Consider the following 11560-nt stretch of genomic DNA (forward strand, 5'->3'; position numbering starts at 1 on the left):
CAGGAGGCTCCCACCTCAAAGTAGCAGGGTAAAAAGTAGTCTATGTACATTCTTTTATGTGACTTTAATTAGTACTTCAAGCTCAGAATTATAGATGTTAATAGAGAGAGAGAGGTCCAAACTCTATTCTCTCTGAGTACATATAAGTATAGCGGAGTTCACAGAGTAAAAAATTATTTTTAGGGCTAGAAGGTATTACAGCTTATCTATTATTTAATTTTATTTTTTAATAAAATAGAAGAAGTAAAGAGAAAGCAAAATGACTTGTTTGAATTTATTTTCCTCCCCTAAGGATTTATGTTTGCTGTCAGAAAAGTACCACACAAGGGGCACAGTTGGCATTTCAAGTGCAAAAGGTTGTGACTGAGGTACAGTAAAAGTATGTTGGGAGTTTCCATTAGAGCTTCCTGTTGTAGCGAATAAATCCTGTCCCATTCACACTTGATAGGCTCATACAGATACGTCATCCACATGTCATCTGCAGTCAATCTTTATGGGGCGTGATAAACTGTTGGACTGCTGGCTTGAGAGCAAAATTTCCTTCCTTGCTGACATTTCAGCATTTTTCTGGTGGATCTCTAGGAACTTCAGATCCCCTTCCTTGTAACTATTATGGGGTTTTTTCTCAATGGAGGTGTCACTTTCAAGTCTAACAAAAACTCTGTCTTCCTTTTCTGGGCTTTTTAGTTTCACAGTTTCGTGTCATAGCTTTGTTCCACAATAAAAATAAAAAAGCTCTGGGTGTTAAGGAAGTCCTTGGAAAACAGTGAAAGAGTCAGCATTTACAGAACATATCACAACAGGTCTGACTGACCTTGGCAGCAACAGAAGATCACCATTTCTCATGGATGAACTTTTCTTGAATGTCTGTTTTTTATGCTGTATAAGGCAGAAATACCTTTTCTGGGTCAAGGCTACTGTTTTCTGTTTCTTAACAGAGATTGTCTACTATTGTTAAGTATTATCTGTTTAAGGAATTTCTCTCAATCCCCTGTGTCTTGTTCTATGGTATCTTAAGATAAATCTACATCACTGGTATTATTTTAAAGTCTTACACTATTTTGTTGAGGATTATTTGTTTGAGGATTTTGAATGGTTTACTTTTATCACAGTCGAACTGCAAAGATTAATGTTTGTGGATGTTCTCCAAATCATCTCCCTTTACTCTGGCTACCAGAGTGTAATCAACACTGTTTTCTTATTGGAATGGCCATTGCCCTATTTTTTAGCAGTTTGCAGAAGTACCAGTTGAAGGGAGTGTATAGTCTGTACTGGCTGTTTGTCTTTGAAAATGGGCTCTTCAGTAGCATGGGTAAGTACAACAGAGTTGAATATATGTATTAATCAGATGCTATGAAACTTGTGGAGGGCGAACCCCAGGCCACATTTGAAATGATCAACTTTCTAACAATTTGTTGAATGCATATAGATTTATAGGAGCTGCATGGAGATTTGCCTGGCTGCATAATACACTGACAATCACTAAGTAAAAACAAAGAATATTTTGAAATAAAAGAGAATGAGAAGAAACTCGGACTTGTTCATGGTTGTAGAATGTAGGAAAAAAACCCCACCATCCTCCGAAGATACTCTTCCCCCTCTTGCAGTGAAATTTCCCTGCTTTGAAGTTATCACAGTTTGCAATTTGCCCAAGAGGTCAGCAGGCCCAAACTACTATACCTCAGTGTAGGAGGTGGTTTCAAGGCTGACAGCCCCCTGGAAGCAGGATCTGCAAGCATCTTACTTTCTTTTGAATAAAGTGTGACCTCCACTGGTCATTGTTGTTTGTATTCAGGAGAAGGGAAAAAAGTCCATCATGGAAGAAGGCCCCAAGGCATTTTGTGGTACAAAGTCTTGCAGTGTCAACTGCAAGGTTCCTATTTAGTTCACTGGAGAAATATGTAATAGGTATTTACATATGTATAAGTGAAACTGCATGGGGGCAGGGAGAGAGCTTAAGCATGTGCTTGCACTTGCTGAGAGTCGTGCGTGTCCTACATCTGCCTGCCTGTCTCTCGTGAGCATGGGATTTGTGAGGTATGTGTTAAAAAATAAAAGAATATGCAGTTGCCAAGACTAATACATACATACTTTTGCTTCATTTTCTCACTTCTATGTTTCTATAAGCACTAAAAAAAAATGAAATTATAAAAAAAAATAAATAAAAACAAACAAAAATCAAAAGAAACAAATAAAAAAGTCCACCAGACTGTCTAGGGCAGAATTCAACCCACAAAGAGGATGCAAACTGAAAGAACCTTAAAATAGAAAATACCTTTAAGGAGAAATGTACCAGTAAGAAGAGGTTTAAGGAATCTGAGCACAAGTCATTTTTGCTACAATGCCTCGCCACACTGAAGAGAGTAAAGGGTAGGAAGACACAATATTTCTGAATTTCCATGTCTTTGTGAGTTTAAGTCAGACCCTTAACCTTATTTGAATATAGTATTTTTGTAGTTTAATACATTTCATACAGAATGTATAAAGAAGATTTAATAACTGTCTCTTGGCTGTAGTTTATCTCTACCTCAGAGAAAGCTAAAATGAGTTTCTAGTGAAATGGCTGAAAGAGCATGCACAGTAAGTCTTCTATCAAATTGTTTCCAGTCTTGCTGATTTGTAAAAGATCTTTCAGAAAGATTCTGACTTTCTATGTAGAATGTTAAAGTTTGATTCTGTGCCCAAAATTTATAAAGCGAGCCACAAATAACCAGTGGAAGTCTAGCTTGCCATGTTCTGTTTTTTAAAACTCCTGAGACTACTTGCTATCACGTGGAATTTGTGCTTGTATTTAACCCAAGTTTTACACTCAAAAAGAAAATTATATTATAGTGTAGTATGTATTTTTGGCTGTAATAGCAATTAAATATCTTGGAAGAAACTAATCAAATCCCCAGGCTTCTCTGCCTTTTTGTTTTTCTCTCTCAGAAGTGTGTCACAGATAAAGGACTAACTTTGTGAACATACTCCTGGGGTAATAAGGACAAAAATGAACAATTCTTATGTAATTAGTCACCAGACACAAGTGTTCCAGGATAAGATGTTCTGAAGTATCATAGCAGAAATATAAATGGAATACTTAGAATTGCTGTTGTCAACTATTAAAACTGGAAGTATTTCTGCAGCATTTCAGGTTCTCTGGATAGTTCTGTGTCAAACTGTGGTGTTCTTGTGACGCTGAATTGCACAAGGGCAGTTAACTGCTTTCCTCCTGTCACAGAAGCAAACTAGCCCACTGGCACAATTGAAGGCAACAAAATCAGGCTGGATCAGGCTTGTGTTTGCCCTGCTTCCCTAGCCTTTTGCCTGTCTTAGGTGGTATAAAGACATCTCTTACATTTGAATGTGCTGCAGTGGTTATTCAAATTTTTAATAGATGCAGTTTCATAACATTCCAACTCAAACACTGAAGTGCAGTAAACTTGAGTTGACTGGGCATCAAAAGGTATAAACCAGCACTGTTAGTGCAATCAGTCTCGTGGGATCACTACTGCTGAAAGCTGGGACTACAGCCCATTCTATTATTGTGTATCTTCCAGCAGCTTTTCAAAGTGCTCCTCATGCGCACCCAAAAAGGCCAGACAATTTCTCCCTTAACCTATTGGAAAGAAATTCGTTGAGGTACACATGTTTTCATACACAGCTTAAGGGATATGCTCCCATAATTACTTGCACTGCTTGTAAGTCAGGAGTTAGTGCAGGCACAGCATCCAGGTGTAGGGTGTTATTACTAGTTCTGCTTTGGAAACATACTCAAATGTGCCTCTGTGCCATCTGGCATTTCTGATTCAGGAGAACCTCTCTATTTTCTTGTCTTCCTTGAACACTTAAAATCAAGGGTCAAGGTTTGCTTTTTTCTTTTGTACAGTTTGGTTCATTTGGGAGTTGTTCCTAGCATAACAAAGCTGTGGTTTTGCAGTAAGCTTCAGCAAATTTAAATCTGTGCTGCTACTGAAAATGGTGGTACAGCTCTCTTTTTCTCCCTGCTCCAGCTGTATATTCTGCTGTCTCCCTAGGGAGAATGAGCATACTTCTGGCTTCAAGGTCAGGTGTGTCAGGAACCATCTGAAAATTAGTGTGTGGCTCAGATCTCAGGTGGATCATTTTGGTATTTTTGATCTGGCTGACTCTGAGGCAGCATGAGAACAGATGATGAAAAAAGAGAGGAATATTTACCTAGGTCTGAGGCAAGGAGAGAAGGGAGGGTGGTGAGAGTGGGCCTGCCTCTTGCCACACTCCATACTTAGGGTAGCTTAAGCCAATAATGAAACAGCACCTAAGAGTCTGCTTGCTAAATTCAGAGGTGAAATGTGCTTCTGGTATTAGGGAAGACCAAACACTGGAAAATTCCAATGCTTTTTTTTTTTTAAAGACTTACTTTCTGTGTAGTGTAATTTTCAGAGAGCTTGAAGCAGAGCCATCATGCAGGAAAAATAAACAGTAGATATTGAGTGGAAACAATAGTAAGAGCTAGACACCTCACGTAGATCCAGTTTTCCAATTTTTTTCCATATAACTCCATGAGTTTTCCCTAGAATGTTCATTTGTGGGGAGAATATTGAAAATACTCTTAAACACACCAAAAATTAAGAAAAAGGTACGCACAATTCATAAGCTTTAACTGGGATGAAAACTCATTGAAATAAATTTGTCACTAACCTGGTTTTTTTAATCAAACCAATTCATCTTCCTGCAATTCCTACCTAGACAGGCCCATGAAACCTGTGGTACTGGAGAGGAAGTGATGCCTCAAAGTTACTCGGCATGTGAGTTGGGAACAAGCAAAGGGACTGTGAGGGGAAGGGAGGGGGAATGGGGGAAACAGATGGATCTGAGATTATGCTGCAGCTGAGATTGAAATAAAATTTCACCTTAAAATGGGGTGGCTGCTGCTTCTATGAAAATCTTGGGGATATTTTATCTGCCACTTGATAAATTGGCAGGGTTTCTTTCCAGGTTCTCTTTTCTAATCTCCTTCATGCTTTGTGTGTGTACACATGTGTGTGAGGTATGTGTATGTAATTTTTAAGATGTCTGGCCCCTTTTTTCTCCTTGGCTAACTTCTGAAATAGAGCTGTCAGGATGATTCCAGCATTTGGAGCCATATTCTTCCTGACAGAATATAACTCTTCTTCACAGTTTTCCTTTTTTATGGCCTGAAGTCAATGGGAATATTCAATGCAACCTAAGGTCAGGTTCTTGAATTTTAACACAATTTCCCATGAGAACTAGAATAATGAAAATTCCTTTAAGATGGGGAAGAAAAAGTGGAACGGTAATGTAAGGACAAAACACTTGTTATGTGGCTTTAAAAAAAGCAGCTTTCAGATCTAGAGGGGGATGAGCTTCATTTAATCTGTCCAGGAATTTTACAGCAGTCACAGTGTTATCAGTCATTTGTACAAAAGGTTTGAACTCTCATAGCAACTGGCTATGCTAGCAATCTTGAACTGCAGTAGGCCAGCTGCAAGAAAATGCATCAAATTAAATAATTTCAAAAATGTATTGAAACACAGCATATATAAACCTATATGGTGTGGCAGAATTTTAAGCTATACCTTAGTTATATGGCTGTATGTATAGCCATGGGTTATACAGAAATACAACTACTCATTTCTAGAACATGGACAAAGGGTCAGTGATGAGCAGAACAGGTTTGAATGATTCATTTATATATGCTCAATGATATTATTTAATGCTTTAGGGGCCAGAGATTGTGAACACTTAAGTCAACAAAAAAATTTTGTAATACTGAAAAGAAATGGTGATGTTCATATATTTTCTGCAGAGGAAGAGGTTTCGTGCCTGTGCCCACCTCCACAGAGTGGAAATTCACAGAGACCTAGTTTTTATCTAGGCAAAGTTTCTCATATATCAGTGGAAATTTTAGATGTCTCTAATATCAGTTAATCTTTGAAAAATCTAAATATTCTTGTTTTACATATTTCTGATGTCAAGTCTTGCATTTTGCTTTAGTGAAACAGGATGAGAATGAAGGTGTTGCTATTTACAAACTCTTTGAAGATGTAAGGTGCTGTATATATATAAATCATCACTTTCATATGACTTTGGATGTGCTAAAAGTGCAGTACATTTCATTGGTGGTAAAGCATCATGATCAATGAAGAATCTGAATATTAAATTTAGAGGAGATTATTTTACTGTATATGTTCCATTAAGAAAGACAAAATATGCTTTATTCATGTAATATTTCAAGCTCTTTTGCTTCGCCAAATGTCAGCTGTTAAACTTTGTTGCCATCCTTAGTAACAACTAAAAAGTGAGACATTTTTCTGTTTGGAGGTGCTTATCTTCCAATAATAATCCTATCTTATCAATGGTTTAAAAAACAGGTTTTAAAATAAAACATTGGCTAAGAATTATGTCTTAAATATGATGTAGCATTGCAGAGAGTAAGATAAAATCCACAGAGTAAAACATGCTGTAGGTAAGAGAAGTGGAAGCAGTCTGGCCCATGGCAAGATGAACTACAAAAAATCTAGCTTTATAAATGATGAGCAGCCCGATTACATTTAAGCTTTTTATGGAAAATCAACTGTACAGCATATTTAAAGTATTGAATGTGCCTCTGTAGATTCTGCACTCTCTCTCAATTTCTTTAGTCTTTCCGTAACAATTATTTCACATTCTGTTTTCAGTCTGCTTCATGTTCCCATGTCTTACCTCTCCCTCCCTCTCCCCCTCGTCCACACCCTTTCTGTCTTTCTCATGTAATCTCAGAGCTGTTAGAAAAAATGCTGGGTTTTTTTTTTTTTTTTCTGTGTAATGTTCTTCAGTTTTAGCAATTTTCCATTCCACTTCTTTCTTGTTACACTTTTTCCATTTAATATTTCAGGAGAAAAATCATTCTATTTTAGGTTGAGCCAAATACACCATGACAATGTTTTGGCCCATGTTAGTTTTTTCAAATATAAAGTTTATTTGCAATTTCCTCTTCTCTCCGTTTGACTGCTATTAAGGGAGGAGGAGGGGAAAGAAAGGCCTTAACTTTTACCATCAGCAGCAGGTGTATTTTTACAACTGTCACTGTTACTCGTCCCTCATCTGGTTTGTAGTAGCATGGAAGCTCTGCAGAATTGTTTACACAGCCTGGGTCTCACAATAACCCAACTTGTTTGTAGGAAGACATTGGTCTGGATCTAAAATGATCACAGTATGTTTTAGGGGATGATGCACTCTGAGTGAATTCCAAGGAGGGAAATAAGTTGAATTATGTACTACAAAAAATTGTTAGGACAGTGCAATGTTGTGTGGGCAGGTGTGGGTTATAAGAGCTGGTTTGGACGTGAAATGCAAGTGATTTTAAGTAGAGCCCAGGATTTTTGAAGTCAGAGAAGCCTTTCAACAACACAGCACCTTCTACTAGTAGAAGCTTTGTTTTCAGAGTAAATGAAGACTGAAGGAAACAGTAAGGACGATTAATTTTACTACTGATTTGTGTGTATTAGTACAGAAAACATCTCTTTCCATTTAATCCATGACTGTTCTGTCCTAGCTACTATTTCCTTTGAGTTTATATAAAAAGGCTATATAAAAGTGGACAAAAATGATGATACCACTTATGATACAAGAAAGCTGGCAAATACTACGGTACCACAGCATTTAGGCACCATGGTGATAGATGCCTTAGAGACACATGTAAGAGAGACAAACAGAATGAATCAATGCATTGCTCAATTTGCATAAATTTTTTCATAAAATAACTTGAGGTGTTTGAGAAAGAAATATTTGGTGTTTAGGTTGCTATGGTGTTGTGGTAGTGAAAAAAGCAAAACTATGAACAAACAGTCTATGCTACATCATGAGTTTACTAAGCAGACAGTCTTCTAAGTAACAAAGCGAATATGAAAAAAGGCTTTAATTATGTAGAGGTTAGTTGTGATACCAGCTAGTGTAATGACTGCCTTCCCGTCCTCTTCACTTAGGAAGATTTTAATCACTGATTTTAAGAAACTCTGAAGAGGGTTGTGCAGCAAGTCTGTAAATTTCTGTATTTACTCCTTACTTTGACTTGCTTCTTTGGACTTGGTGATAGAAAAAACAGGTTTTGTCAGACTCTGGGAGCATTTCCTGCTTCTGCTTTCAGTTGGGATGAACATTTACTCTGTTTTACTGTGCTTCTTTTTGATTCAGAAGCATTTTTAATAGATTCTTCAATCCAAGGGGGATGAGTGCTCTCCTTTGCATGCTCTTCTAGACTAACATCTGGTTTCAGCAGACCTCTTAAACATATGCCTAAGTGCATCCTTAAATATTTGGTTGGTCATATGCCTAAGGGAGTACGGGAGGCACATTAAAGAGTAGGATATTCTTAAGTGCTTTTTTGAATAGGGGACTAAATGGGAATGAAAATACAGTTATGTACCCTATTTTAATTGCATGCATTAATTAGCCAAGTATATGTTCCATTTACTAATATTATCTTTTGTAGTTATGTAACTTTAAAGATTACAGAAAAATGCTTCATCCAAATTTTGTTCAATGTTTGTGTTTTAATAAGTATTCTTACCCTCAGTATAATTTAGCTGCAAAGGTATTGATAAAGAATAAGTGGTTGCTTCCATTCAGCAGACATATTTTGCTAGTAAATGAACTTGAAATACTGAGAAAAGGGTTTAGAGGGGATAAAGAAAAAAGAAAATCGAGAACTTCATGGTAACTTTTTGGAAGGTGCATCAAGGTTAAAGAATTTTGTGCCTTTGCTACAGTGTAATTATTTTTCAATTGTTACTTCTGACAGAGAAGGCAATAACCTAGTTTTTCTGTTAGGCATGAATGAATGAGCAAATTTAAGAATTAAGTACACAAACAGAATAAACATGTCATTTTGTAGTTTATGAAACATTTGGCTCTGATAATGCTGCTCAAGGAAGTTGTACTCTTTTCTAATGAGTGAATGGCTTGAAAAGTGTTCTGTATCACAGTCTGACAAAAGTAGTTACTTTATCTAATTTGCAGTCAATTTGCTAGGGGCAAGGGTAAGAAATTTAAGTATAATTTAACATATCCAGCCCTCTTATGAAACTGCATGGTACTCTTGTAAGGTTCCTTAAGAGGTGAGGGGAAAATCCTGAGCAGAAATGGTAGCAAAATTAGACATCAGCATTACACTAGAGCTACTCAAATTAGAGCTCAATGGAATAGGCCCCTGGAATATATTGTTTGAACTCTGCTTAACTTTTTCTGAAAACTCTCTCAAGAATGGTATATTTTGCCAATATTTTTCCTTGCAGATAACTTTAAATAAAAGGAAGCTATTCCCCAAATGCATACTTACGCAAGCATTTGGAATGCAGTAAGTGTGTTTTCATTATGACTGAGCAACTTCAGCTGTGAGCAACTATACAGCAAAAAGTAGGAAAAAAATGCATCTTTGGAGGTAAATTAAATTGCAGTACCCAAAGAATTGGGATCTGCCTTTTATAATTTGGACATGAGAAAACTAAAATAAAAATAAAGGCTCAAACTAGATTCTCCACTGCTTTCAAATGCCTTCATAAAAAATGAAATTGAAATGGAGTATAGGGACTGACAGAACTTACAAATATTTTTCTCTTCTAATTCAACATACTCATCGATGTGTACTCTGTAAAGATTCTGTCTACAACTCAAAAAGCCTTTCTAAATGAAATTCAGCAAAAACCAATGTTCTGTCTAAGCAGAAGTGATCGGATCCAGGACAGTCATTTGGATAGTGCATGGCAGTGTATTTGTGCACATTTGTCTGTGGAGACAATTTAGGGAAGAGGTAGGGAAAAGAGAATCCTGGTAATATTATTTGGAAAGTATCTCTACCCTGAATGATGTTGCACCATCTAAAGGACTAATTAGATTGCATGATTGCCTGACTCTCCAGAGTTTTGCATCTCAGCAATAAAATCCCCATAGAGTCATTTATCATGTCAAAGGGTAAGTGGTATTTTTTTGGGGTATTCATCTGGATAGATGTAAAAAAACCACTGCAGTTTGGGAATTTATAGATATATAGACATGACCGGTGAATCAGTGATCTGCAAGATTACACACTGAATGTGCTTCAAATGGCAACATGAAAGGCATTTCTGTGCATAAATATTAAATGTCTCTTTTAAAGTTTGAGATACTTTTAGTTACAATGAGCCCTCAAACACTTCTGCATGCTTCCAAACACCGTATCACAATGGCAGTCAAAAAAACATGGAGTGAGTCCTCAAAGGTATAAGGAAGTGGATTTTGCTGTTTGGATGGTTTGGTTCTATTAGCCCAAAGCAATCTGTGTTGCAGGCAGGCCAACCTGTCTCTGCTAGTGCTGTAGTCATGTTCAGCAGTCTTCTTGGCTGAAGTCCAGTGAATATATCTTTGGAGGATCATAATTTTTCTAAATGGTATGATTTTTTCAGTGGGGACTTTAGTCTTGAGTCTGCAAAAATCAATGCTTTTGACTGACTTTAAAAATACAAATAGTGCAGTCCTTTGGGAAAGAACTTTAATTTCCAAAAACATGTCAGGCTGGACTCTACAGACAGACTTTTATGCTCAGTACTGTAAGAACTTATCTTGCCTGATTTCTAAATACCCCAGATCAGCTGCAGGATAAGGCCAGGAGCATTTGCATCCTGAGTTGTCAATGTCTGCAGTACAGAGACATGTCTTTTTTGGATAATGCCAGGAGAAATGCAATCTTAACCATGCATTAACCATGCAGAGCAGCATGGTCTTTTACATCCTATTCAAGCACTACTGGAATTCACAAAGTAAGCATTCTTTTCCTCAACTAACCTACATAACTTAACTGGTAGCTGTTAGTGGTCTGTCAATTATATGTGTGGAAGTTTTGCCCTCCAGCATTCCCACTGCAAAAGTTTCCCAACTAACAGTTTCCTGAGTATCCAGGGATAAGGGACTGCTAAGGGTTTAGTAACTAGTGCCTTCTCTTACAGAAATGGAGACTTAGTTGTCTTGTGGGTATAAGGCATTTAATTTTGAAAAATTTACTGTGTTTTATTTTTTTAATCAAGTGATGAATCCTGTGTCTCTCCTGCTGCAGGCTGTAATCCACATTGCTCACCTTGCTACCATCTTACTTTCTCTGTCTCTCCTAATGAAATTTTTTGGCAGGACAGGAGCTGGAAAATGCTTCTGCATCCAGCTATCTTTGGGAGAAAAGACTGTGTGAGGTGTGAGGAAAGACTCATTCCCCTTTGGATTATGAAAACAGTGGTTATAATAAGATTGTGTGTTGCGACTCTTTGGTGGACAGAGGTCTGTTCCCTTATGCATGCTAAATGTAACATAACTGTGTAGACTAAAGACTTTGAATAGTCCCTTCCCTTTGATATTTCCAGTTTCTCCTAAATGCACTGACATTCCTAGGTCATTTCTGTCATGTGCCATTCCTAGGTCTCCCCAGGACTTTTTAAGAAATTTTGCTAGCTAAGATGGATGCCAGAAATTCTATTAAGTGGTAGATTGTCTCCTTCCCTCTCCCTCCCCCCACCCACCAAAAAAAGAAATTTATATTCAAAAAGTTATTATATAGTGCATTACTGGAGTAGGGAAA

The 11560-nt window shown here is 37.2% G+C and overlaps 1 long non-coding RNA gene across 6 annotated transcripts in view; it reads left to right on the plus strand.

Annotated features, from left to right (window-relative positions):
• The window catches only part of LOC108444994, a 118181-nt gene that overhangs the window by 6110 nt on the left and 100511 nt on the right, over positions 1-11560 (plus strand). The window lies entirely within an intron of this gene.

This window comes from Corvus brachyrhynchos, unplaced genomic scaffold, assembly GCF_000691975.1.
Source record: "Corvus brachyrhynchos isolate BGI_N302 unplaced genomic scaffold, ASM69197v1 scaffold60, whole genome shotgun sequence".
NCBI lineage: Eukaryota > Metazoa > Chordata > Aves > Passeriformes > Corvidae > Corvus > Corvus brachyrhynchos.